This window comes from Dermacentor variabilis, chromosome 8 (assembly GCF_050947875.1).
Source record: "Dermacentor variabilis isolate Ectoservices chromosome 8, ASM5094787v1, whole genome shotgun sequence".
Taxonomy (NCBI): Eukaryota; Metazoa; Arthropoda; class Arachnida; order Ixodida; family Ixodidae; genus Dermacentor; species Dermacentor variabilis.
In genome coordinates this window covers 94,229,920-94,256,907 of record NC_134575.1, presented here as the reverse complement: position 1 = coordinate 94,256,907, position 26,988 = coordinate 94,229,920, and the positions used below count along the sequence as shown (strand labels likewise).

The 26,988-nt window shown below is 46.5% G+C and overlaps 1 long non-coding RNA gene across 2 annotated transcripts in view; it reads right to left on the bottom strand.

The window, feature by feature from the left end:
- Positions 1-26,988, bottom strand: part of LOC142591192 (uncharacterized) — a 39,146-nt gene that overhangs the window by 4,798 nt on the left and 7,360 nt on the right. The window contains exons 2-3 of one of the 2 annotated variants that reach the window (XR_012830384.1): positions 14,876-14,974; positions 4,375-4,452 (exon numbers count right to left, since the gene is read on the bottom strand). This is a non-coding gene — a long non-coding RNA (uncharacterized LOC142591192). Of the gene's footprint in view, positions 1-4,374; positions 4,453-14,875; positions 14,975-26,988 lie in introns of those variants that run through there. The other variant, XR_012830383.1, reaches the window with a different exon arrangement.

Below are 26,988 nucleotides of genomic sequence, written 5' to 3'. Positions count from 1 at the left end.
TTTTGTACAATTTGCTTGATTTTGTCGAAAATTTCTGAACTGCAAGGAGTAGAAGTGACACCATCACTCTGAGCTGAAAGCGCGCCGTCCGGAGCGAGAGCTCGGCGCGTAGAAAGCCATTGTTTGCGCAGCTCCTCATAGCTCTGGTAAAGCGTTATAAGGTCGTTGACCGTCTGAGGATTCCTTGCCAAGAGCATTTGGAAGGCATCATCTTCTATGCCTTTCAAGATGTTCTTGACCTTGTCATCTTCGGTTATATCTGGGTTGATACGCCGGGAAATGTCAACTACATCTTCAATGTAGCTCGTAAAAGTTCGCCCTTTTGTTGGGCACGACAGCGAAGCTGTTGTTCATCCCGAAGTTTGCGCACAGCAGGTCGACAGAAGACTTCCTGAAGTGCCGTTCGGAATGCTGTCCAGGTGAAAAAGTCAGCCTCATGGTTGCGAAACCAAAGATGGGCGACTCCAGAAAGGTAGAATGGTACGCAACCAAGCTTGTCAGCTTCAGACCAATTGTTGCGGGCACTCACTGGGTTGTACGATCACAGCCAGTCCTCTACGTCATGATCGTCAGTGCCATTGAATATGGGAGGATCGCGTTGGCGTGGCGCACCAGGACAGACGACCGGAGGCGGTGCCATGGGTGGCGCGGTAGGACTAGTCTCCTCAGGCATCGGAGATGTGACAGGGATCGTCCGGCTTCGGAGTTCCAGGTTTGTAAAAGGTGCAGCACCATCCACCAAATGTCGCGAAGCACTTTGAGCAGTAAGCGTTCGCGATTAGAACGTTAAAGCAGCGAGAGGTAGTGTAGCCGATCGAGCACCGAAACAAGATTGTTCTTTCTCGTCGTCCTTGTCTCTCTTAGCCACAGTCCCACTGCTCCTTATTTTACAGTACAAATCATAGATTTCTAGGACACGAACAGGAATTAAACACTGACTATAAACCGATTAGCATTGAATAACAGGAATATTTGTTCAGCCATTCTGAAAGCACTGTCTATTACAAAATAATCACAAAAACGTTATGCGCATTCAATACACACTTTGGAATCTATGCGAAGAGGAGTATTACCAGAGTGATTAAGTAAATGCTATGCTATGAAACGCTATGTGCACGATTCTGTTTATTTTTATTCTATGCAAGTTGTCATCACATGCAGTGTTAATATTTTTGCACCGCACGGGTCTTACAACTTCAATGTGATGTAAAGCACTGTTCACAGACATTTTAAATATGCAAGCGATAAATCACGCTGATGCACTGTGGAAGACGTCGGTGCAGTGATGCCAAGAGGGGAAAGGCGATGTACGATGCTTGTCGAGGGAAGATCGGTGGTGTGAGGCATGTGAACAAGAAACGCGAGGCTTGTCTATGTACAGATAGACTTCATTTTCCCTTGCGCGCTGTCAAACTGGCGCTGCAGTACCACCGTGATATCTAATAAAGGCTATAAATAAATAACGGATTATATACTATATTGACCCACCACAGGGCTACAGTCGCAATATGAGAAATATAAGGAAATCAATGAAGCCGCTTAACATCTCGCACTGTTTTACTGATGTATCTTGGCTTTAAGTATTGCTATGAGCCGACGTTGCATGCACACATTTTAGGTTGGGATTTATTGAATGATTACGCAGAACAATATGCACTCGCTTGCACTGAATTGTCGGTGCTACCTAGAAGGACTTGCTGGAGCTGGCATAAGGATCTATACATGTCTCAGAAAACCTGCAGTAACGTCAGACAAAGAACTGGAGAAACATTCTTCTGGCAGCTGCGACCCCTCGCATCTTCTATGCTAACATGGGACCCGTATACACTGCAGTCCACTGGCTGCGTCTTGCCGTCTTCTATTTGTCACGCCCAACACACTTACATTATCAACATACCTGCACTCGCCTATACGGTTCATCTTCGGCGAGCGCCGCTTTGTTTGACGAAGTATTACCTTCGCCTGGCGAGTTGCCGTCCAACTTTACAATATGAAACAGGCTTATATTATATGAATGTTGGTATTCATGGCCCGGTGCAGTTTTATATGTGCTTCACCATTACAGAGAAAGTGTATAGATTGAGGTCTGCGTGGTTTCAATCGCAGTCTTGATGAATTCGGGACGCTGGCCGAAACATCAAACTTAAATATTTGTGTTTGCTTTCTTACGCGCGCTTCCACTTTCAATCTCTCTCTCTCTCTCTCTCTCTCTCTCTCTCTCTCTCTATATATATATATATATATATATATATATATATATATATATATATATATATATATATATATAGTCTAGCCCGGTTATAACGAAGTCGGCGGGAATCGGAAATCACTTCGCCATATCCGCTATTTCGTAATATGTGGACTATGACAATAATGCAAGCATGGGCATACCGATTTATTGCCTCTGAAAAAAGTGTTCCAGCGTCCCCTGAACACGTTTCGCGAGTGCGGACTTCAGGATAGCGGCTTCCATACCATCCAACTGCGAACCAAAGATATGGTCGAACTCCGGAGTTCCGAGGTGCGTCCGTAGCGTGTCAACAGCTGCGATGGCCGCTGCGGAGGCGACCGGCTTAGGGGCACAACTAGCATCGTCGCATTCGCTGTCGGAGGCGCTGTCCGCCAAGGTCTCTTCCATGACACTCCCGGCAACTTCTTCAGTCGTGAAGTCCTCGGTGGCAACAAGGTCTTCGTCTGCGAAAACGAAGTCCATGTGGCTTAGACTCGCAGGCACAAGGTTCAAGTCGCTAGCGGAATCCCAAAGCTCTCCAAGCAGGCCATCGCGGCGGCAGCATCAGCGGTTGCAGCGACGTCAATCGCGGTAGCTTCGTCCCCAGCAGGAGCCGCCTGCGCGCTGCTGCTTCGGGAGAAGCCGGCTTTCTCGAAGCAGTGGGCGGTGGTCAGGTGCTTCACATCCCCCCAGGCTCCGCTTGCGAAGAAAATCGCCTTTACCAAAGTGACCTTCATGCCGACCACGTTGTCGGCAGTGTGAACGTCAATCAGGTGCGCCTCTTTCGGACCATCTCTTTGTCGAAGTCGGCGAGCCTCTTGCCAAAAATGTCTCGCGTCATCCATGCCTTGTTATTGTTCACATACCTCACTGGCATAGACAGCACCTTGGCGAAACCACACGGTTTCTTGGCCTTTCCAATGACCAACAGGTCTCGCTTGTCCGAACTATACATATTCGCGTAGATTAGCACGGTGACACGGTTTTTGCTGTCTTTTCCTCCCACGCACTTGTCTGTCTTGGCCGCGAGAGTCAGCCGTCAGCCGAATTTTGCTCTTATTTTCGCGGAAAAAGTCGCCCCAAGGACGCAAAAATGTGTTGATTGAAAGATTATTTTTCGGTTGGTATTAAATCTCTTTGTTATATCCGCTGACGCGCTCTTATTTACTTCGTTCAAACCGTACCCAAAATGGATTGAAAATGCAAAAAAGGAATTGGAAATTGAAATCCATTCGTTATAACCGCTATTTCACTATAGGTGGCTTCGTTATAACCGGGCTAGACTGTATATATATTGCGAGATACCAAACCTGTACCAGCGATGCAAAACCGGTGGGGGGTAGGGCTACGGTGTCCGAATCTACTGCACGATTTTCTTGTAATCTTTTCTGTTTGTTTGGGGTTCCAGGAGCCTTTCAACAGTTTTATTCTGCATATGTAATTAAAATACGCAGATATTTTACCACTAATCATGCTTTTATTCAAAATAACTATTTTCGGTCGGGAAGATGGTATATCTATAAAAACAAGTGAGCAATGAGAAATTTATCCACCCTCGTAGTATATAGAAAATTGAACTGTTCATTATCCTTTAATGAAATAGACCTCCGGCTAAATAAGTGGGCCTGTCACGCAGCATGGTCCTCTCCAAGTAAGGATGTACGGCTGCATTTTGTGGTGGCAGAACTTCGTGGGGTGGTGTAATTCAGCTGCGCCTCCTGGTTTCAGGTTTCTTGTGCGTGCCGCCATCAAAAGTCAGACAGCGGCTGAATTTTTTTGTAATTGGATAATTACGTGGCCCCAGTTATCGAAAAGAAATTTCCCCTCTCTCCGTAACAAGGAATGGGGGCCGTATGTGTGATATGAACGCGCACGTCATGGCAGAGAGAATACGAGTAGAGCAGGCCTAACAATTGTAGGATGTCCAAGATTTTCGGCCCTAAAAATGATTCGGTAGCCACCCACATTATTTTGGATGTTTTTTTTTTATATTCGTATGAATAGTCATGCCGACCCTTAACTCACATTAGTTTATATCTTTATTGTTTTTGGACTCCGAACATCAAATGACACTGCCGTAGAAGGTGAGGGGAAATGGTGTGATGGATATTGAAGCTTCGCTTTCCTTGAACACGCTTGTGCAACCTGGGTTTATCTTGAAAGAAAAGTAGAAGAGTAGGGGTTGCTGGCTTTCCGGTTTCTCTGGAAACTCTCTGCTTTAGCTGTAATAAGGTTTTGTATGAACAGAGATGTCAGTTTGTTATTGCAAAAAATAAAAGAACGTATGTGCACTGCTTTGACGATACAATATTATTATATCCATGTAATGTTGAACGTACAATGTATGCTGTGCCGAGTCTGATGACTTAAAACTGTTTTAACCATGGAAAACTTAACGCCGAATGCATGATGGCGTCCTTGATATGCTAAAGTAAACTTCCAGTAGCAGACAGCTTGAAAACCAATTTGTAAATAAATATTCACTGTACAATATAAAGTCTCCAATCAAATACATTATTTGTTCAAGTGTTCTGTTGTATTATAAAGATAAGTAAAAGTAAACGGGCCGTATTATTTTGTAGATGTAATATTGTGTTCGCGCATAACAAGGGTATGTAATAATAATAATAATAATAATAATAATAATAATAATAATAATAATAATAATAATAATAATAATAATAATAATAATAATAATAATAATAATAATAATGAAATTATTATTATTATTATTATTATTATTATTATTATTATTATTATTATTATTATTATTATTATTATTATTATTATTATTATTATATGGTCCAGATACCTGTAGAAGATTACTTCAGCACAGACATCAACACCCCATTCTCTTTTAAATAGTCAGCTATGGTGTTTCTATAATCAGGCCTTCTTGGACGTAGAGAATATGAGTAAACAGACTGCTGTGTAACACAGTTAGTCATCTGCAGAATGGTCATCTTGCCATATTCTATTCGATCATTTCTCATGTTCAATGCCTAATTAGTAGATAAGACGCCACCTAATGAATAGGCGCGCTAAAGCATAATGCTGCAGTCGCAGTGTGAAAACGTGGCATATGCCAGGAAAGAATAACGAGGCAGGAAAAGCACTATATACATTCACGAAACTCTCCAGGAAAATGTTTCTATTCATTTGAACACTGCAATATTTGAATAGTCTTTTATCACAATACTTATGACGACCCGTTATAAACCTTAGCTGGCACACAAATTACAAGATATTTTATCTACACACCACGGAATCTCGTAAAGCACTCATACAACTAGAAAGAGACGCACCGACCAAAGCAACGACCATGGCACGTTTTCGTCAAAACACTCTGGTAAGCAGATATAGGAGTATATGAAGGCAGCAGGAAGAAACTGATAAATCGAGCTGTCAGTAGTGAAACACCACTTCTGCAAACTGAGCGATGCTTTCTGTGTATGACGAGAAAGTGTACGTGACAATTAACCTGCTGTTGATAGGCCCAATATTAAAGCCGTATGCATATCAGGTACACACTTTAAGAGGAAGAAATAACTTTACTGTGTGCCCTGCGAGTTGGTGGGGAGGGCCAAAGGCTCCACCTAGGTGACGGCCAGGAGTTCTTGGGTCCTGGCGGCATCCTCGGCCCGCTGGACGGCCCAAAGTTGATCCCCGAGGGCGGGGCTGAGCAGCGCGGCTTCCCAGCGCGTACGAAGGCTGCTGCTAGAGGCCGCGTTTTCTTTATTGTTATGTATCCCTCGGCATTCCCATATTATATGCTCCAGAGTGGCTCTGGATTCACATGTTTTGCATTTGTCCGTGGGATATACATCCGGATATATGATGTGCGAGAGCGCAGGATTCGGATACGTCCTAGTTAGTAACTGCCGCCATGAGACAGATTGCTTTTTTGTCAATTTTTCTTGAGGTCGCGGGAATGTGCACCTCTGTAACCTATAGTGTTTCGCGATGTCCTTATATGTGGTCATTCTGTCCTCCCATTCACACAAGGGAACTGGACGTCCTAACAGCTGCGCAATATGTTGGAGTGACAGCATCACTTTTCGCTATACTTGCTATTGTCACCTGGCTAGCGTCCTCTTCCACCGAGGCCAGAACGGTGTAACGGTTGTACACAGAGTCTGGTTTCATTGATGGATTTCGAGGGGCCCTTGCTGGCTGTCGAGAATGGCATTGTCGAGCCTTCTTAGTGGCCTTTAACTTCGTAGGGCACGTCGTGGAGGTGATGTCATGATAATTTGTTTGGTATAGGCCGCATCTAAACGATGCTGCCGGTTCAGGCTCCATGGTGTCGTCCTTGGGTGGGTAGGGGCAGGATGATTTCATGTGTCCCTGTCTAAAGCAAGAGTAGCAGTACACAACGGAAGGCTTGAACGGACGCGAGCGCTGTACGCAGCTGTAATACAGGATACGTTCAGGTGGGGAATAAGGACCTTGAATCGTGATTAAGCTCGTACGACCGCTGCCTAGGTAGCGAGCAGCCACGAGCTTGAGTGTGGGACACGATAGTTCCTGCAGGAACCTCTCGGGTTCTTCGTCAAAGTCAACGCTATTAACCACGTAGCGTCTTAAATCAGTACAACTGGCGAGGTACGCCTGGACTGGAAGGACAGATTCTGCCGATACTTGTATTTGTCGCAGTTCTTCGAGTTTATAAACTAGTGCCATAGCGGACACCCATACTGAGACCGTATTGGTAAGTTTGTGTAGAGCGAAACCTTGAAATCAGTAAGTCTCGAGGCAGGCGTCCAGGGCCGCTTGAATGATACGGTTGTGCAGAGTGGACATGTGATATCTAGGACGAGGCTGGATAACCATTTCGTACCGCGATGTCGTTGGCGACTCCGGAGACGTACGTGTCGGTCGTGCGGGCAGGCCTTGTGGTGAGCGAGGTGTTTTCGGTGCAGCTGGAGCTACATTTTCATCTGATGGAAGGCCAGTAGCTTTCTTCGTTCTCTTGGCTGAGGTGTGCGCCATGACACCAGGGCTGTTCTGCTTCATGTTGGTGGTATTCATCCTCAGGGTACCGCCTTCGCACGTTGCACTTGTCCGTACGAAAGAGACACTCTTGACTTGGATGGCAGTTGCATCGGTAATGTTCCGCTCCTTTCAGCGGACAACAGCTTGGATGCTCCGCGCCGACGCGGCGAGTGCCGCGGGGGCACTCGCACTCGCGAAGCCGCGCAAGAACTTGAGCTGGACGACGCAGCAGGAGGGTTTAGACCTTGTAGATAGGCGCCAGTAGTAATTATGGACCGCCAAAGCGGTCCATAAACAACAGAGTTTCAGTAGCGAGGAAAAAAAGAGCAAACGGGGCGAAAATCCGGAGCTACGGAAGAGCACGTCCGAGCGGAAGGAGCGCTCGAAGCGCTCCCGCTTGACTTTCTCCCTTTTCATTCGACGCAGCAGCTGAACTTCACTCAGCACTTTTTCTTGTAAGTCGAATCGCACAAACAATGCAAGGTAAAAACTTCAAAAAGGAATTTCTTCGGCGGGAAGTTGTTTCGACAAAGAATTTTGCACACTGACTGGAACGTTTTTCTTCATGAACCGAATGTTGAGGCAGCTTTTACCAATTTTTTTGCTAAAATAACGGAAACAATTAGCTCATGCTCGTCATTTTCTGTTACACACAAACGGTAGTGGGCTCCCAGAAACCCATTGATCACGGATAAGTTACTGCGGTTTATTCGTAAAAAGGATAACTTACATAAATAAAGTTAAATTGCGACCACTCAACCTGGCTTTGAAGAATCGCTTTAATAATACTGTCAAACATTACCTAGAATTTTAAAAACCACTAAACGTGATTATTACCAAAATCTAAATATTAAAAATGGCAACAATAATCGCGAAAATTGGGAACTAATACAATAATTTTTAACAAGCCTAAACAACGACCTGTAGCAAATGAACTTAATGATGCTGGCCAGCGTCTCACTAACCCTTTTGACATAGCTTGTATAAAACTAACGAGACGCGAAGAAAGCAGACACAGAGCTACTCCTTGGTCCAACTTCTCTTCGTAGTGCCCGCCTGCCCCGTTTATTCGCCTTGTTCTACATACTGCCGCCCCCCTGTAGCATTGTGCAATTCAAGCTTGTAAAACTTCTGCATTGGCCTTCTTATAAGCTTGCCATCTTGAGCTTTCACACGGCAGGCTCGGATTATTCCATCTTGACAAGGGAAGACGTCCACGACTCATCCCATTGGCCAAATACCTCTAGAGATGTTAGGTTCCTCGATGAGTACTACATCATCCACTTGTAGACTGCTACTAGAATGCGATGGGTAGATGTGAAGTGCCCGAAGCTCGAGGAGGTATTCTTTCTTTCATCGGATCCACAGGGGGTCCACGAGCTTCTGGCGGTATCGCAGCTTCTTGCTGAGGTCACGTCGCGTAGCCTGTGCACTTTGAGCTTCGTCATCACTCTTGGTTCGCTCGAGAGAGGCAAGAAATAAGCTCCCGACCTGAATATGAGCAGGACAAAGTGGAGAGGCCTCTCTAGCGTCAGTATACGTATAGGTTAGGGGTCTTGAATTGATAACAGCCTCTAGCTCCAGCAGTAGGGTCTCAGTTTGTTCGCTGTTCAGCTTGCTCTTTACCAGCACTTTGCGTAAAGATGACTTGACTGATCGGATAAGTCTCTCCCACCAGCCACCCCATCAAATAATAATTAATTTCATAAATAATAATAATAAATTTCCATTTTGAGCGATGCATCACGAGCAGAGATGCAAATGGAGAGCTCTTCATGGTGTTCCAAACGTCCCATAGGTCCCGCGATGCTCTGTTAAATGCGAGAGAATTATCGGAGTACAGTGTTGTGGGCACTCCTCTACGAGCCAAAAACCTACGGAACACTAGTAAGAAGGAGCTTGTAGAGATTCCACTCGTCAATTCAAGGTGTACAGCTCCCGTGGTCGCACGTGTGAACAACAGAATATTAGCTTTTTATGTAAGTTCGTCAGTCTCATGTTGTTTTACATATATAGGGCCTGCAAAGTCTAATCCCACAACTTCAAACGGCTGTGATTTGAGAAGCCTGTTTTCAGTCATTGGCGCAAATTGCACCTTTACAGGTTTGCCGTTGCATTTTTTTGCAGAGAAAGCAAACACTGATATTCCGTTTAACTTCTTGTCGAGCACGTATATCCCAGTAACGCTGTCGAATATGCATCATAGTGCTTGCCACACCGCCATGTAAAACTCTACAGTGAGCCTCAGTAACAACTAAGGCCGTGAAGGGATGCCTTTGAGGTAGAATAATCGGGTGCTTTTCGTCATACGTAGCATTCATTCTTTTAAGTCGGCCACCAAGTGGAAGCTGCCAGCTGTGATCACGGTAAGGGTGGATGGAGATCGCATTGTACGGAGTGTTTCTGGACAGTGTCTCTAAGCCGAAGGTGTTCAATGTCATTCGTGAACACTTCGAGCTGTACACGACAGATCCTCAACGTTTAGGCCTTGTTTAGCTCCTCTGTCGAAATAGTTCTACCGAGCGACGTTTGAATACGACATCGATCCGCAAATCGAAATACCCAGGCGGTGATACGCAGGAGCTTCTGTAGGTTGCCAAACTTTCTTAAATCAATCAAGGTGTCCACCATTCTCGGCGCTTGAAGTACATGTTGCGTGTCACACTATGACTCTTCGTAGATCGGTGTGCTCATGTCCGAGTCTGTAGGCCAGGTTGATCTTGTCTGGGGTAACCATTCAGGTCCCCTCCGCCAGCTGCAACATGTACCTAGAACCATTAAACATATGCCCCTACTCAATAAATATGACGGGCTGTCTTCTCCTGGGCAGTAACGCCATAGCAGTGGGTCAGCAAATGCGGCGATTTCAATCACTCTGTGCTGTACAAACTGACCCAACTTGTAACGGTCACCCCGAATCCAGCTCAGTGTGATCGTTAAGTCTGTCCACATGACGCAGGGAAAATGCGTTGAATCCCACGATGAGTGGATGTATTTTAATAATCTGGCTCCTACTACCGCAGCGAAAAGCTCGGGCTTCTGCAGTGTTAAAATCTTGGTAGGTGCTACTCGAGACTTCGCTAGTATTAGTGATGTAGCTGTATTTCCGCCGTTTGTTCTCAAATAGGCACATGCTCCATAAGCCTTCAGGCTGGCGTCGATGAATATACGCAGCTCGGCCTTCTCGAGCGCTCCATATAGCCCATCTCTCGCGCAGCGCGGAATCTTGATGAAGCCAAGCTGGATTGCCTCAGCACACCATGCTGTCCATGTCGTCTTGATCTCTTCGGGTAACTGGTCATCCCAAGACTGGCCTAAAGCCCGCAGGCGCTGAAACAAAAGCTTTGCAGTGACGGTGAAAGGCGAGAGAATACCAAGAGGGTCGAAAATTCGGGAGGCAGCCTTGAGAAGTGTACGTTTTGTGTCCGGCTGAGCTGAGGCTAAGTATTGGACTATAGATTTGGAAGAAATTTTGAAATAATCAGTTTCCGTATCGCATTAAATTTCCAAAAGTGCAGTTGATTCTTTTGATGCACTTTCCACTTGCTCCTCCTGGTTGTCGAAAATGTTCTGTAGTTGCTGGTTATTGGTCTTCCCTTTTCTGGTACTCATGCCTGCATCTCGCATAATTGCCTTCGATCGCTCATAGATGCTCAGTCCATCTTCGAATGTCTCCGCACCCACCAGTAAATCGTCTACAAAAACGGACTTTTTCAAAATAGAATCAAGCGCTTTGTCCTCACAAGCATTGTCCAAGTAGTGATGAATAGTCGCCATGAGAAAGAAAGGGCTTGATGTTGATCCAACTGGTACCCGGGTCATTCGCCATTGGACAATGTTACTGTTTTGGGTGACGGGAATGGCATCGAACCACAGAAAGCGGAATGCGTCGTGGTTGGTCTCCTGTATCTGAATTTGTAAGAATGCGTTCTCGGTATCCGAGTTGATGGCGACGGGGAACCACCGAAACTGAAGCAGTACTTGTAGTAACCCTGGGTTGAGGTTCACCCCTTTATCCAGGCAGTCGTTGAGTGACGGAAAGCCTTCAGCGTGTGACGATGCGTCGAACACGACCCGGAGCTCGGTGGTCAGCGATTCCTCTCGTATACCTTCCCGATGTGGCATACAATAGGTGACCCGATCAATAGGTACCACTTCAGCATGTCCCAGCTCCAGGTATTGTCGCATAACTGCGTTGTATGGCTCCAATAATTCTTCATTCATTGATAGCCTCTTTGCCAGTTTTTGTAGACGTGCGAGCGCGGTATCACGGTTGATTCCAAGTAGCTGTTTCTGATCTTCATTCCAAGGCAGCGCCACGGTGTATCTGCCATTTTTGTTGCGAATTGTTCCTCGGAACTGTGCAATGGACTCAGGTGAGGGAAGTTCGCCAGAATCTGTGATGCCCATTTCTTCGAGCTGCCAGAACGAGTTTAGAATCTGCGAGGTTATGTTATCGTCAGTAATCGTTTGCACTCGCAGAACGCAGACCATAACGTTAGCGTCGCAGTCAAGAAAGGCTTTCTGCCGACTCCGTCCTTGCAGGGTTCATACGAATGCCGTGTTGATTGCGACCAGTCCTGGAATTTCTGTACTCCTTGCAACTTCTCCAGTCATGATTTCCGAAACATCGTCTGCCCCAATCCACAAGTTGAGGCCGTTCTCAGTATCCGCTTCAAGAAAATTCTTGTCATCAGCAAGAAATTTGCCCTCGCATCGCAGCTTCCGAATGAAGTTATCAGCTGTCGGCGCAGCAATGTCGTGACAGATAACTGGAACTATAATTGCTTGAACAATATGGATGTCAGAACAGTGCTGACCACGCAGTGGTAGTTCAACAACCTTTCGTATTTCAGCAGAACTTGGGGATGCGTTGCTAAACGTGTTGAATGAAATTCTGGTTTCTCCCAGTACATGCAATGGTAGTTTCACTGCCAGATCTTCTGTGGTAAATGATCTCTGACTGCCTCCATCCATAATCCTTCTGATGTATCTGGACCTGTTATTTTTAATGACAAAAGCGCGAAATGTCTGCAGGTACACTTCTCTGTCCGTGTTTGCGCAAGCGGTTGTGGAATCTCTGTCGCAAAGCATTACTGACTGCGACGAGACTGTCCCTGCTGGGCTACCTGAAGCCACCGCTCGTCTCAAAGTTTCTGCTGTAGTATCTTTCTGCAGTTCTGGTCACCCTTACTCGAGGCGTGTCTTTCGTGACAAGCTGAGCACGTGAGTTTAACATGGCAAGACCGTGCCTGGTGATCTCGTGATGTACATCTAGAACAGCGGTTATCCTTAGCTAGATTATCTTTTTTGGAAACAAGAGATAGGTTGGCGTCGCAGGCACGTATACCGTGCTTCTTAGGTTGACAGAAGAAACACTCGATCCAGCTGCATGATGCACTGTGCAGTTAGGAAGCGGTGCTGCTCCCTCGAATTCTCTCAGCACGGTCATCGACAGATCGTTGGGACGATGCGTTGCACTGCTCTCGGCTTTCTAACTCAACACGTGTGAACATGAGCAGCTCTGTTAGCTCCGCTTCCGATGTTGCAGCTGCCAGTGCTGTCTCTAAGAGGTTCGTATCAGGCCCATGTTGACGTAGTCTGACTCCGCTTTCCTCGCGTATATGCAAGAATGATCTCGTATGGAAATGCTTTCTCTAGAATATCTGTCAGCATTGCAGAAAAACTGAGAGCGAGTACTTTTAGTGCAGTCAAACAGCGGATATTTAGTTGCGCTGCATCACAAAGCTGCCTGAGGCCGCGTGCGTCGCTTCCGGACTTTACATGCGGTAGATGGTGCTCAGATGCTCATGATCAGATGGTGCTGCACTATCCTTTGACGGTCGCCAAAACGTTCTTTGAGAAGTTCTACGGCATTTGAGTAGCAAGCTTCACAAGTCGGTAAGCCGGCAATGGCCGCTGCCGCTTCACCGACAAGATAATGCCGTAAATAGAAAAACTTCTTCGTTGTCGATATAGCGTTGTTGAGAGGAACAGTCTGCTCGAACTGCTCCCAGAAAGGGGCCCATTCGTGAATGCCGCCGTTAAATCACGGCATATCAAGATTCGGTAGCCTTGTGCCAATTCTGGGCTTGGCATTAGGAACTGTCGGGGTTGCATTCTGAGGAGCAGACTCCGCTATACTGTCCACGCGTCCCAAAGCGTCGATCATGCACCGAATCTGGGCAAGCATGCTGGTAGCTTGATCGTTATATTGTGCAGCAGATACATATTCTGCTTCCAGCTCATCGTCGACAATGTGCTCTTGGAGTGCATCGTTAAGTTTCGAGAGCTCGTTGTTGCTAGCAGATAGACGGTCAAAAATACCTGAAATCTTGGGCTTGTCTACGGTAGGATCTGTAAGTAGCAACTGTGCTTCCTGCAGAATCTTCGTATGCTGTGCTCGTCGAGCCAACCGCTTGGTCTTGAGACGATCCATCCGATCAGCTCTTGATAAATGTCTGGTCTTCACGACGATCATGAACGATGCGTTATCCAATCATTCCTCGTCGTCCTCAGCGCGAAGCGGTGGAGTAGATGGCCCTTGGAGATGTGCGATGAAGGTAACGAGTCTGCACGGACGTTTTCGGCACCAAAATGTATAAAACTAACGAGACGCGAAGAAACCAGACAAAGAGCTACTCCATGTTCCAGCTTCTTCTCTTCGCAGTGCCCGCCTGCTCCGTTTATTCGTCTTTTTCTACATAGCTAACGCTTTCAATAGGTTTCTTTCAACGGTGACCTCAACCAACCGACTCAGATTTCGCACTATGCTCGTTGCTCTCAATCATTTTATTTATGACCTACGTCACAGGAGGAGTTTTTCCGTGTTTTATGTGGTCTAAAACGTTCTGGCTCAGAGTTTGACCTCATTCATACATCTAAAGTTAATCTGGTCGCCCAAGAGCTATCGGGCGTTCTTGCTACCCTTATAATTAATATATTTACTACAAGTATCTTCCCTCCGTACTAAAAGAAGGAGAAGTTGTGTCTGTTTTTAAAGAAGGAGATCCGAGCGTATTACATAACTATGGCCCGATAACGATCCTACCATTTTTAATAAACTAATCGAGAAACATTTGCTGGCCGCCTCATGAAGTACCTTGAAAAATTTAACCTTGTGACCCCGCATCAATTCGGTTTTCACTCTGCTTATTCCGCGGAACTTGCTCTAATAGAATTCACTGACCACATTAAAAGCATTGACAACGGGTGTTGGGCCGCGGCGTTGTTTGTTGATTTTAGTAAGGCATTTGATACAAATAACCACGTTATACTTTTTCCAAAGTTAGAATCAGTGGGTATCGCTGGACCTGCTCTAACCCTTTTACAGAGTTATCTACTTGACCTTACCCAGGTTGTCCAATTCGCTGATGCCATATCGCAGCCAATAACTACAAATCAAGGTGTTCCGCAAGGGTCCACTTTAGGCCCTCTTCTTTTTCTTTTGTATATGACTTACCTAATTGCCTTAACAATTCAGAATGCATACTTTACGCTGATGATACAACCATATTTGTTGGAGATGAAGACCTTAATAATTTAACAACACGACTAAATAAAAACCTTAGAAAAATCGCGTTTTGGTGTCTTGAGAATGCGCGGCAAACCAACGCCACAAAAACATGCTTCATGATTTCTCATACTCACCATAAGCAAACCTCTTTAGTTCCGAGTCTTAATCTAGAAAACCACATAATTTATCCATCTGATACAAGCAACTTTATAGGCGTCGTCCTTGACTCGCATCTGAAATTTAACAAACATACCATATCTATTGTTAAAATGGTTTTGGTTTACGTGCATTAATCAAATCGCGACATTACTGTCAGCAGCACATTTTGCGGTCACTGTATTACGCATTCTTACATCATCGTCATCATCTTCATCATCATCAGCCTGGTTACGCCCACTGCAGGGCAAAGGCCTCTCCCATACTTCTCCAACTACCCCGGTCACGTAATAATTGTGCTAAATGTGGCCATGTTGTCCCTGCAGACTTCTTAATCTCATCCGCCCACCTAACTTTCTGCCGTCCCCTGCTACGCTTCCCTTCCCTTGGAATCCAGTTCCTAACCCTTAATGACCATCGGTTATCTTCCCTCCCCATTACATATCCTAACCATGCTCCCCCCCCCATTTGTTTTTCTTGATTTCAACTAAGACGTCTTTAACTCGCGTTTGTTCCCTCACTCAATCTGCTCTTTTCTGATCCCTTACCGTTACACCTATCATTCTTCTTTCCATAGCTTGTTGCGTCGTCCTCAATTTAAGTAGAACCCCTTTCGTAAGCCTCCAGGTTTCTGCCCCGTACGTGAGTACTGCTAAGACAGAGCTGTTATACGCTTTTCTCTTGAGGGATAATGGCAATATGCTGTTCATGATCTGAGAATGCCTTCCAAACGCACCCCATCCCATTCTTCCGCTTCCATAGTCACCATTCTTCCATAGCCACCTGATATATTGCCTCACTTCATGGGAAAGCACGTATGAAACACACATGTCATGCCTTAATCACTTACAAAACCAACAGAAGGCCTGATGGCATTTAGCCCTCACCTGGCGTCTGCCCTTCCACTTTACCAGAAAGTAAAAATCCTTCTGCCCACTTACTCGTTACAGCTAAAACTTCGTCTTTTAATTTATCGAATCCAAAACCAAGGTACTTTCATTAATAATAGCTCTGCTCCGCGACTACTCAACCGTAATAATACAAGATTCTCGGAACAATATCGTATGTTATTACCTAAAGTACACACAAATTAAGGCAAGCAGACAGCGCTCTTTTCGGGAATAATGTTTTGGAATTCATTGCCCGTGAACATCAAGTGCGTCCATTCAGAACACTCATTTCTTAAAGCACCGAAAATTCACTTGTGGTCAATAGCCTATTAATAATCAATGACTTTATTGACATTGAACCATAATTTGCTTTTTACACTTTATGTATCACCGTCTGGTACTTAATGCGTTTTATGTATATTTATCTGTATGATGATGTTCTAATGAAGTTATGTATTCCCGTTGTTTAATTTATCTTAGCTAATATTGGTTCACTGATCTACAACACCACGGCCTGTCTGTATTTCATTATTTTTCATACTTAGCACAGGAGGCCCCTCGGCACTTTAAACTCTGCGACCTCCTTCTGTACTAATATTCACCCTATACTTTCCAGTATCTAAGTATTTTTCAATGAAACCTTCAAATCTTCAAGAAAATAACACAGACAATTTGCATTCACAGTGAGATCGACTCTAAAGGTCGGGTGGATGGGATTGGGGAGGAAGGTAATTGCGCTGCCATCAGGTGCCAATGTCGAGAATCGCCACTGTACCTTCCGAGTGACCCGCCAGCTGCTCATACCCTGATAAGACCAAGCTTCATAGCTTCGCTCCAGGAATAACACGTACTTCAAAAAATAGAGTGTCTTGACCGTTGGAGGTGCCAAACAAAAGAATTTGCAGTACACGTTAAGAAAAAAAAATGTCCGCGTGCCCTTTACACGAAATCCAATTACAAACACAGTTGATAGCTTAGTGGTAGCTTAGTGGTAGCTTAGTGGCTACGACGTTGCGCTCCTTAGCTTCAGGTCACGGGTTTGACCCCGGCGCTGGCGGCCGCATTTCTATGAGGCACATGCCGAAACACCCATGTACTTACATTTAGGTGCACGTTAAAGAAACCAAGGTCTTCAATATCAATCTGAAGTGCTCTACTATGGCGTGCCTCCTAATCATTTTTCGTGGTATTGGCAAGTATAACCCCTGAAGTTAAATTAATTTACAAACGGCAGTTCCGAAGGCATCTGATCAAGATGAACATATTCCTAAGGGAGGGCAACGCAAACCGGATGAAGCACAAGAAGTAGACGATACAAGCACAGGCTAACAACTGGTTTATTTCTTCAAACAAGTGAATAAAAATACAAAGAATGGGATCATGTGATGAAGTGGCGCGTGCTGGTGGTGAAAGGGTGTCACCATGTCTTGCCATTCAAAAACTTCGTTTCTTTATCATGCGGACAGAAGTCTCGCTGGCGCATGAACCTGAGTTGACATGCCTAAAGTAAGCTTCTAAAATATTCCGGTTGATTTGGTTTTCGTTTTCATACAATATGTAAGTTTTTTTTCAAAGAGATGCTTCCATGGGAAATTTCTGCAATGTGCGGCCAGATTTAAGCCTGCTGAATTTTCGATAGCACCTTGGTGCTCCTTGAGGCGGATGTTAAGGCAGCGTTCAATCTGCCCAAAGTACTTTTTGACGCACGAAACTGGAGTGATGTACACAACTCCCACTGAGCGTGCTTGAGCTGCCCCGTGTGCTTGATGCGGCAAATGGCCGTGGACGCGTGCTTAGGTCTATTGACACGATTGCATGTCTTGTTTAACGAGTTTTTAGCTGAAAAGACGGCTTCAACACTTAATCTCATGATTGCCTTTTTTAAAACTATTCCCCATCTGATGTACATGAGGTATGACTGCACACTCTCTTCCCGTTTTGATCTGTTTCTGGGGTTATTCCCTTTTTACAGCGAAGCTGTATATAGATAGCCGATTAATCTGTCCGGTTGTCCATCCAACGTGTCGCCTGTACGTTGAAAACTCCTCCGGCGCAACCGCATGCGCATGCACAAAAAAAAAAAGTAGCGGCAGTTGCTCTGAATGTTATCCTCTTCCGTCTATGTATAAAGTGCATTACCATTTCCGCGTGCTCTTATCAGTCGCGGCAGTCGCTCTGAATGTTATCATCTGATTGACCATGTTATGATGCGTGAATTTAATGACCATATAGAAAACGTGGGATGGCTGTGCGCCTTCGCTCCCTATGGGGACTCGAAAAGAATAATGAAACGCAATACTGAACCCATAAATCATCGACTTTAATGTCGACCTAGCACGCTCCGGCGGCAAGTGGATTGCATCCTCCCTGTTGGAACGGTTTGAAATTGAGTGCTACACGAACGTCAATGTGCCAACCACGCGTCACCGGTCGTGTATAGATCTAACCTTCCGCAAGAACTTGTCTAGCAGAGCAGTGCGACCGGTCGCGGTGTACCAAAACGACCACGAAGCTATGACCACTGTGGTAACGAATGAGATAAAATAAAAAGAAAAAAAATCGAATTTACGTTTCTCTTTATTCAATCAATAAGTCAATTCTATGATTGAACGAACGTGTAATCACGCCAGTGTTACGCGTGACCACACAGCGCCAGCGTCATGCCAGTGTTAATGAATTTGCAGTGGAGTTATGACTTCCATGAACCTGATGTGACGCGACTGTAAAGGGGCCTTAAAAACAGTCGCTATAAAGTGCGTCAAATTTATGTGTGGCATGATTATGGCGGTGACAAATGACAAATGAGAGTTAACATGCATTGCGAAATAATGATACTATCAGATGCTTAGATTGGCTGTAGCACTACTGCCTCTCCAGAGCCCTTCAAACCCAAGGGCCTAGAGGCATATGCTATACGACACAACTATCACATCGGCATCCTCTGAAGCCTGGAAGCGCTACGAATGTATGGAGTTAGTAACATGTAAAGCAGCATCTCGTATCCAACTTTTCTGGACACGAGGGTTTAGTTCGCGTGAGTGCCTCCATGTGGCGTACTGACCTTAATTTTTTCAAACTTCCCTCGGTGCCGAGTGATGACGTCAACAAAACAAACATAAAATAATTAAAAGCTCTCCCTGCGCAGTGAACTTCGCCACAATGGTTGTCCCGCCGGCGTTATCAGTGTTTTTGATAAAGCGTAGCCGCTCGTCGCCTGGAAATGACTTATCATCCTAAGAGCGTTTAGTCGCGACGTGCGATGATTGATTCGGGTCTTTTGATACGTTTATTTCTTTGTCTTTCTTTTTCTTTTTGACGCTATGGAGTAAACAAGCCAGAGTAACCGTCAGAAGCACTCCGTGGCAGCCTTTCTTCAGTCGGCATATTCTTAACGTCCGAACATCGCACAGCGTCTACTAGAGACGCCTTCGTGGACGGCTTTTGATTTTGACTTATAGATTTCGCTAATATGCTCCCAATTATTACCCTAGCGACTTCGCTATCCGCATTCATGGCCTACCGCAGCAGCTGCAAGTCAAGATGTGCTTAAGTATGAAGACTTATACAAGGATATGTTGGTTTGGCCCTTTGACCTCAAAGTCACGACGCAATTGAGCAAACTGTCTCTGTGTTGTCATCCGTTAGGCCGAAGCTGCTCGCAATATTACGTGACATTTACTGGCTGCTAGGCCAGGTCCACCCTTGGGTATGACATACACAGTACTTGTAGTTTCAAAGCAGTATCCTGTCACAGTTTTCCACGCGCGTGAAGGAAGACCGCTATTTAAAATTATTGTGCAGTAATATATGTCGGATTTGTCTGTTCTATATCTCGTCTATCATATTGCCGTTTCACCTTTATAATATAGCCACAGTGTAGACTAGCAGATATCGAACGCCATGAAGGCTACCCACATACTCAAAGACCTCGCGCACAACTCCCTACACTTACTAGTATTCAATAGTTGTGCTACTGCCAAGGACATCCTTAACGAACGTTACATAATACAATAGGGGCTTCACGTGCTAAAACCACGATCTCGTTATGACGCACGCCGTAGTGAGGAATTCCGGAATAATTTGGACCACTAGGAATTCTTTAACACGCCCCTTACCCTAAGTACCCTAAGGTGTTTTCGCATTTCACACCCATTGAAATACGGCTACCGTGGCTGGAATTCGATCCTGAGACCTCGTGATTAGCCGCCGAACCCTCTAAAAACTAAGCAACTGCGCAGGGGAAGGAATGTTGGCAGTTCGAGGAAGGTCACAGTCGGCACGTGAGACAATTTGTGCCCATCCTCATTGCGCGAGAATCGGTACCAGCTGCCGATGAATCAGACGGCAGAGTGCACTGTATTTAATGTGATAGAGTCCGCGTCCAATATTTGTGGCCAGAATCACACTGTAACGACTAATGACCAGAAATATCGCCTATACGTGCAGTCGCCTGATATCTGCCAGGCGCTAGCGTCGGCCACAGGACCTACGTACTTGACCTCTCTTCAACACTTGCCCATATTTTCGCCTTATTTCGCACCATCGTGCTTCAGCTGAACTGCTTCAACAGCCAATTTACTTGTGCCGAAATTTGGCCACCGTGTCATTGTTATGGTTTCCTGTTTTTAGGTCATCTTTTACATTTAAGCTAATGCTGTCCTGAGATAGCCAGCGGTTTCACCTTTCCCAAATGTCCGCATTTTTGTCGGCCCCTGTTGATATTTCGGGAAATTTTTAATCGACATCGAAACCATAGCACAGCCCCCTGACCACGCTGATCAAAAAGTAATTTTATTTTCCTGAGGTCTTGTGGAAGTTTCTGCCTTCTTGCCGTTCGTCAACTTCCTGATTTCCCTGTCACTTGTATCCCATTTTGACGACTACGATCCCATGGAAGATGGCAATGATGTAATGGCCATGGGATTGAAGCCGATTAAATCAATTCTACCATTGTCACGACAGCCGCTTTTGCTCACTGCGAATGAAAATATTGCATTAATGAGCGCCATTCTTAAGCATAATAATTCATAGTCTAAAACATTATGGGGATCACACGCACTGTGCGGATCGATGTTAGTGAATCTGTCTGTGTTGTTTGTTTTGAGTGACGTTAATTAGCAGCAATGCTAACTGCGAATGGATGATTTCTTCAGCGTATAGTGTAACACTAGAGCAGTGAGTTGATGGCAAATGTTACCTTGCGTGCACTACTGCTATTTGTCTGCGTAGTACACAACATACAGCGAGCCGTGTTTGCTTGAGGCGTTGTTGTGCGCCATTGTTTGTCACCTGTCAGAGGGTGGAGCATTGTCATTGCTTCACATGGCACATCGTATCGAGGCAGAAGTGATGACAGAATTATGGTGAACTACGTGGCAAAACACTATCGGATTAAGAGGCACGCCGTAGTGGCGTTCTCCGAAATAACTTTTATACCCTGGTGTTCTTTAATGTGCTCCGAAATCAAAGTGCACAACCGTTTTAGCATTTCGCTCCCTTTGAAATCCGGCTCACACGGCGGGGATCGAACCCACAAGCTCGAACAATGCCATAGCCGTCAAGCTACCGCGGCGGGCACATAAGTGTTGATTTGACGTTCGAGCACTTCAGTAGTGTCACCTATACCCTACGGTAATTATTTGCGGCATTTTGTCTGCACGCCCTACGTCAGTTGTCCACTTGACAAATATGCATGGTGCTTATTTTTTAGAAGTAGCAGAAAGGTACAGTACCGTGCCCTCAGTTTGCCCGCAACCGCCGTCGTGTCTACAGTAGCCGAGTTTCGTTATCTCCTCACATCGTCTTTTCCCTGCCCGGTACTTCCCCCCGTATGAGAACTGAGAGCTAAGAATGGCAAGGGTATTATTCACTCGGAGCGCGAATACCCCGGTTCTACCCACTCTCTGCCTCTTCTCCCTGCTCCCTATCTACAATTCTACCTACCTCTCTTCAGGACTTGCATGTTAGGATAAAGGTAAGCGCTGCAATTTCTGCAATGCTTTTTGCGGGGGTCACGCATAATTACAGCTATCAAGAGGCTAATGTGACGACGTACAGGGAGCTCTAGAGGGCACTGTGCACATTTGAAGTGATGGAAAGGTCCAAACAAGTTTCATGAGCCGCCGTTACGCTTTTCCGTGCTCCTACCATGCATATGCACGCTCTGAGCTCCTCTCGACAAGGCGTGCAAGACAACAACAGCACAAGTGGAAAAGTCGAAGAGAAACGCAAAGAAAGCTTCACTTTAAAAAAGTTGTCTTTATTTGTTGGCGTACAGTGGCGTGTCGTCGTGGCCTCATCGCGACCTATGCGGGATTTCTAAGCGGCGAGAGCCAATTGGCCGACGTAATTGTTAACTAGACTTTCTGTCTTCAGGAGCAACCTTATCCTGATGCCAAGACGCGAACGGTCTATCCACTTTACTACAGACCTACCAGGCAGTATATACTTTATGCTGTTCATTATTTGCGCCTTCCACAGCTATACTGCGCAGGTACATCCTGTTTACTACAGTGCATTGATAAGTGAACGTGTTTTCGAAATATATGATCTAATAATGTTGCATTCTTGATATTATTGTCGTACGTAATCTACACAGAGTATTCGGGCACCCTCTAATGAAATGCTGTCAATTTTTGCATGATTACGCCCGCCATTGTGATGCACATAAACGTAACCAATGCATTTTCTCAGAAATAAACGCTCAATGAAACGCTGACGTTATGTTGAACAAGATGAACATGCGCTGTAGTACTCGATCTTCTGATGCCCCTATTCGTAAGCTTATTTTTGTGTTCTTTTCTGGAGGGATGCTCGTGGGGGGGGGGGGCATGTGCTTTTGTACCGTAGAAACGTCCCTCGGACGTCTCTGATGTGCTCGTTTTTATTCTCAAGCACCCAATGTACACTGTCATCGCCGCAACTGCATGATGTCCTGGTGGCAGGCCACCATGGCGTGTAGAGCAAGTATGACCACGCTGATTCAGTTATGTTGGCACACACTATTTGGTGCGGCATACTTCCCCACATTCATTTTTCAAAATATGCCAAAACTCCAAAAGGCCGTCCAGCTCACTGGGCCTCTTTCCTCTGTCTCTTTTCTCAAAGCGTGTGTCTGTTGCTGTAGTTACCAAATACTCCCAACGGTATGCTACCGCTCAAGCCTTTCTGACGACCTGAGCAACTGAAGTAGCAGGCTTTCTTCAACACAGCGTTGACGTTCAATATGGCTATCCTCAAGTACTTTCGCGAACTTTGCCTCAACGCTTTCTCTCCACTGTCATATCTTACACTACTCACTCGGGCTTGACACAAGTACGCAACGACCTTAATGAAATATCAATTAAACGCTAGTTGACATGCTGTCGCTGTACATTTCAGCCGATCACCGGGATAGGAGAGTGGTCCTGTCTGTGGTGACTGTGGTGGTTGTCGGTCTACAGCCTCGCTCAACAACACCGCTTATTATTCATCACTTTTTTGTCGACAGCAGCATACTGCATTTCCTCTGAATATACTTTCGGCTTTAGGTGTGATCTTGCACGCCCGCTTCTTCTGTTACGCTTGTCATTCTCTTCGAGAAACGAAGACGAAGACAAGCGCTTCTTTTTGTGTCCTTGTTTTGTTGAGCTGTACAGACACGTTTCTATGATGACCGACCAAAGAGCCGATATCGCCATTCTCGCCGAGCTCTTTTCTTATTCATGATGCGCCCATTTAAAATCCACATTTCCTATCTAACCGTAAATGACAGCGCTATAGGTGAAGTGAGTCACGGTAGCTCGTGGGTTTGGACTAACGTCGCTCCTCACGCAGCACTTTCCTCTTATGCGTGTTTGAAACCGAAGTGTAGGGCTGGAGGGTAACATGTCTTCCTGAAATGAAACATTCCGAATAACTATTTGTTTGATGGTTGGACATACGTCAAGGGCCCACGATACGAACCAACTTCAAGTCGGTATCAGCTTGCAAATGGGGTACTGAGACGAAACGTTGTCAAGCGAATAGGCTATGGCAAAGAAGTCCGACACGGCTGTGGACGACAAGAAGGACGCGGACAAGAAGATGCAACAGCGTAGGCTTAGCCAGTCACACCAGGAACAGCGTCTAGCCCAAGCCCTACTTCAGTAGCGCTGGCGATCCGACTGCGGAGCTCGGCACGGCGCACTTCTTCTTCCTTACAACTTCCCCCCTCGCTGAAGAGGGAGCCGCACAGGAGGCCTAAGGCGTCGTGAGGACGAAGGGCTCGTGATACGGCTTGAGCCGATCTACGTGCACAATTTCGCGGCCTCGGCGACGCAGGTCCATAGGGGGCGTCAGAGGTCCGATAACGTAGTTCACCGGAGAAGTTTGGCGTAGAACCCGGTAAGGTCCATGGTATCGGGATACAAACTTGGAGGAGACACCTTGTGTCGAAGTAGGAGGCACCCACAACCAAACAAGAGCGTCAGGCGAAAACTGGTGGTGGGGGCGCCCGTCGTCATGACGAAATTTCTGTAGCGCTTGTTCTTGCGTTGTAAGGGAGCGAGCTAGTTGCCGACATTCTTCTGCATACCGGGCGGCTTCGGAAACCGGTGTACCCTCTGATAAGTCGGGACGGTAAGGGAAAATAGTGTCAATGGGAAATGAGGGTTGGCAGCCATATAGAAGAAAGAACGGAGAAAAGCCTGTCGTTGACTGGGGTGCCGTGTTGTATGCGTACGTGACATAGGGAAGGATGAGGTCCCAGTTGGTGTGGTTGGAGGCGAGATACATCGAAAACATGTCGCCAAGAGTTCGGTTAAAGCGCTCTGTCAATCCGTTTGTTTGCGGGTGATATGCGGTGGTACAGCGATGAATAATGCGGCATTCAGCGAGAAGTTCTTCAACGACATCGGCGAGAAAGACGTGGCCGCGGTCGCTCAAGCGTTCGCGGGGAGCGCCGTGACGTAGAACGAAGCGTTGAAGGAGGAAGGAGGCAACGTGACGAGCCGTCGCGGCTGGCAGAGCGGCCGTTTCTGCTTACCTCGTGAGATGGCCTACAGCTACAATGACCCAGCGACTGCCAGCAGCTCTGTATGGCAGAGGCCCGTAGAGGTCTATCCCAACCCGGTCAAGGGGTCGCGAAAGGCATGGCAAAGGTTGCATTGGTCCAGAAGGGCGGCATGGATCAGGCTTCCAGCGTTGAAATTCTGTGCATGTACTTTTGCACAAATGTGTACATACCACGCCAATAAAACCTATGACGTAGTCTGGTGTAGGTCTTGAAGAGACCAGCGTGTGCGCACTGAGGGTCCGCGTGGAAAGCGGCGCATACATCAGTGCGGAGCTGCCGAGGTATTACAAGCAGCCATTTGCGGCCGTCGGAGCTGTAGTTACGGCGATAGACAATTCCGTCGCGGATGGCGAAGTGCGAAGCTTGTCGGCGTAACGCTCGGGATGGTGGGCGTGCACGTGAATTACAGATGTAATCTATCAAAGATGAAATGCACGAGTCCTTGCGCTGCTCCAACGCCATGTCGATAGAAGCGAATGGGAGATGTGGGTCGTCTAGGACGGACACACTGACAATGTCGGCGTGGACAGGCGAGCGCGAAAGAGCATCGGCATCGGCGTGCTTCTTGTCTGAGCGGTAGACAACCCTGATATCGTACTCTTGGAGTCTCAGTGCCCACCGGGCTAGGCGGCCGCAGGGATCCTTGAGAGACGACAACCAGCAAAGTGCGTGCTGATCGGTAACGACATCGAAGGACCGGCCGTACAGGTATGGGCGCAATTTTGTGATGGCCCAGATGATCGCGAGACATTCTTTTTCCGTGACGGAATATTTGGCTTCACCTTTCTTCAGAGTGCGGCTCGCGTAAGCAACAACATATTCTTGCCAGCCGGGCTTTCGCTGGGCGAGCACAGCGCCAAGACCAACACCGCTAGCATCCGTATGGATTTCCGTGGGAGCAGTTGGATCGAAATGGCGTAGTATAGGTGGTGTTGTGAGCAGGCGACGTAGCGTCGCAAAGGCATCATCGCAAGCCGGGGACCATGAGGAAATATTGGGGTCTCCTCGAAGAAGCTCTGTCAGTGGTGCCATAATCGAAGCGAAATTTCGAATAAAGCAGCGGAAGTACGAGCAGAGGCCAATGAAACTGTGCAAGTGTTTTAGTGTCGTTGGCCTCGGTATTCCTGTAACAGCACGGAGCTTAGCGGCATCAGGGAGAACGCCGTCCTTCAACACGACATGTCCGAGAATTGTCAGCTTGCGTGCGCCAAAGTGGCATTTTTTCAGGTTTAATAGCAGGCCAGCGTCACTGAGACAGCGTAAAACCTGCTCCAAGCGATGAAGGCGAGTAGGAAAATCTGGTGCAAACACTACTACATCATCCAAATAACACAAGCACGTGTTCCATTTGAGGCCTCGGAGAATAGTGACCATCATCCGCTCAAAAGTCGCGGGCGCGTTGCAAAGACCGAATGGCATCACACGAAATTCGTATAGGCCATCTGGTGTGATGAAAGCAGTTTTAGGCTTATCGTCTGCAGCCATAGGCACCTGCCAATAACCAGAGCGCAGATCGAGGGAGGAAAGGAACTCTGCGCCTTGTAAGCAGTCTAGGGCGTCGTCGATCCGCGGCAATGGATAAACATCCTTTCGGGTTATTTTGTTTAGGCGACGGTAATCCACACAATAGCGGATCGAGCCATCTTTCTTTTTAGCTAAAACTACTGGCGATGCCCATGGGCTGTCGGATGGTTCAATGACACCACGCTTTAGCATGTCACCTACTTGCTCATCAATGACGCGCCGTTCGGTCGACGATACGCGGTATGGTCGCTGCCGTAGCGGTGAGTGAGAACCGGTGTCAATCCGGTGACATACAGTCGTCGTTCGGCCCAGAGAAGTGGTATGGCTGTCAAAAGCAGGGCGCAATTTCTCGAGGAGACGAAGAAGGTCATGGCGTTGCTTGGGGTTTAAGGCATTGTCGATGACATGGTTGAAAACGTCTTCAGGCGATGTGGCAGTCACGGGACTACAGTAGAGGGTGTTGACCTCTGACGATCCAAAAGGAAGTTGCAACGTGGTAATGGTCTCGCGAGGCTCCACAGTGCCGAGAGATTCACCGCGAAGCAACGTAATCGGGAATGGGAAGTAATTGTATACAGGAAGGTGAGTCGCGCCAGCTTGAAGGCCAAGCAGCGCAGTTGGGAGTGGTGAGAGGTGGCGATGA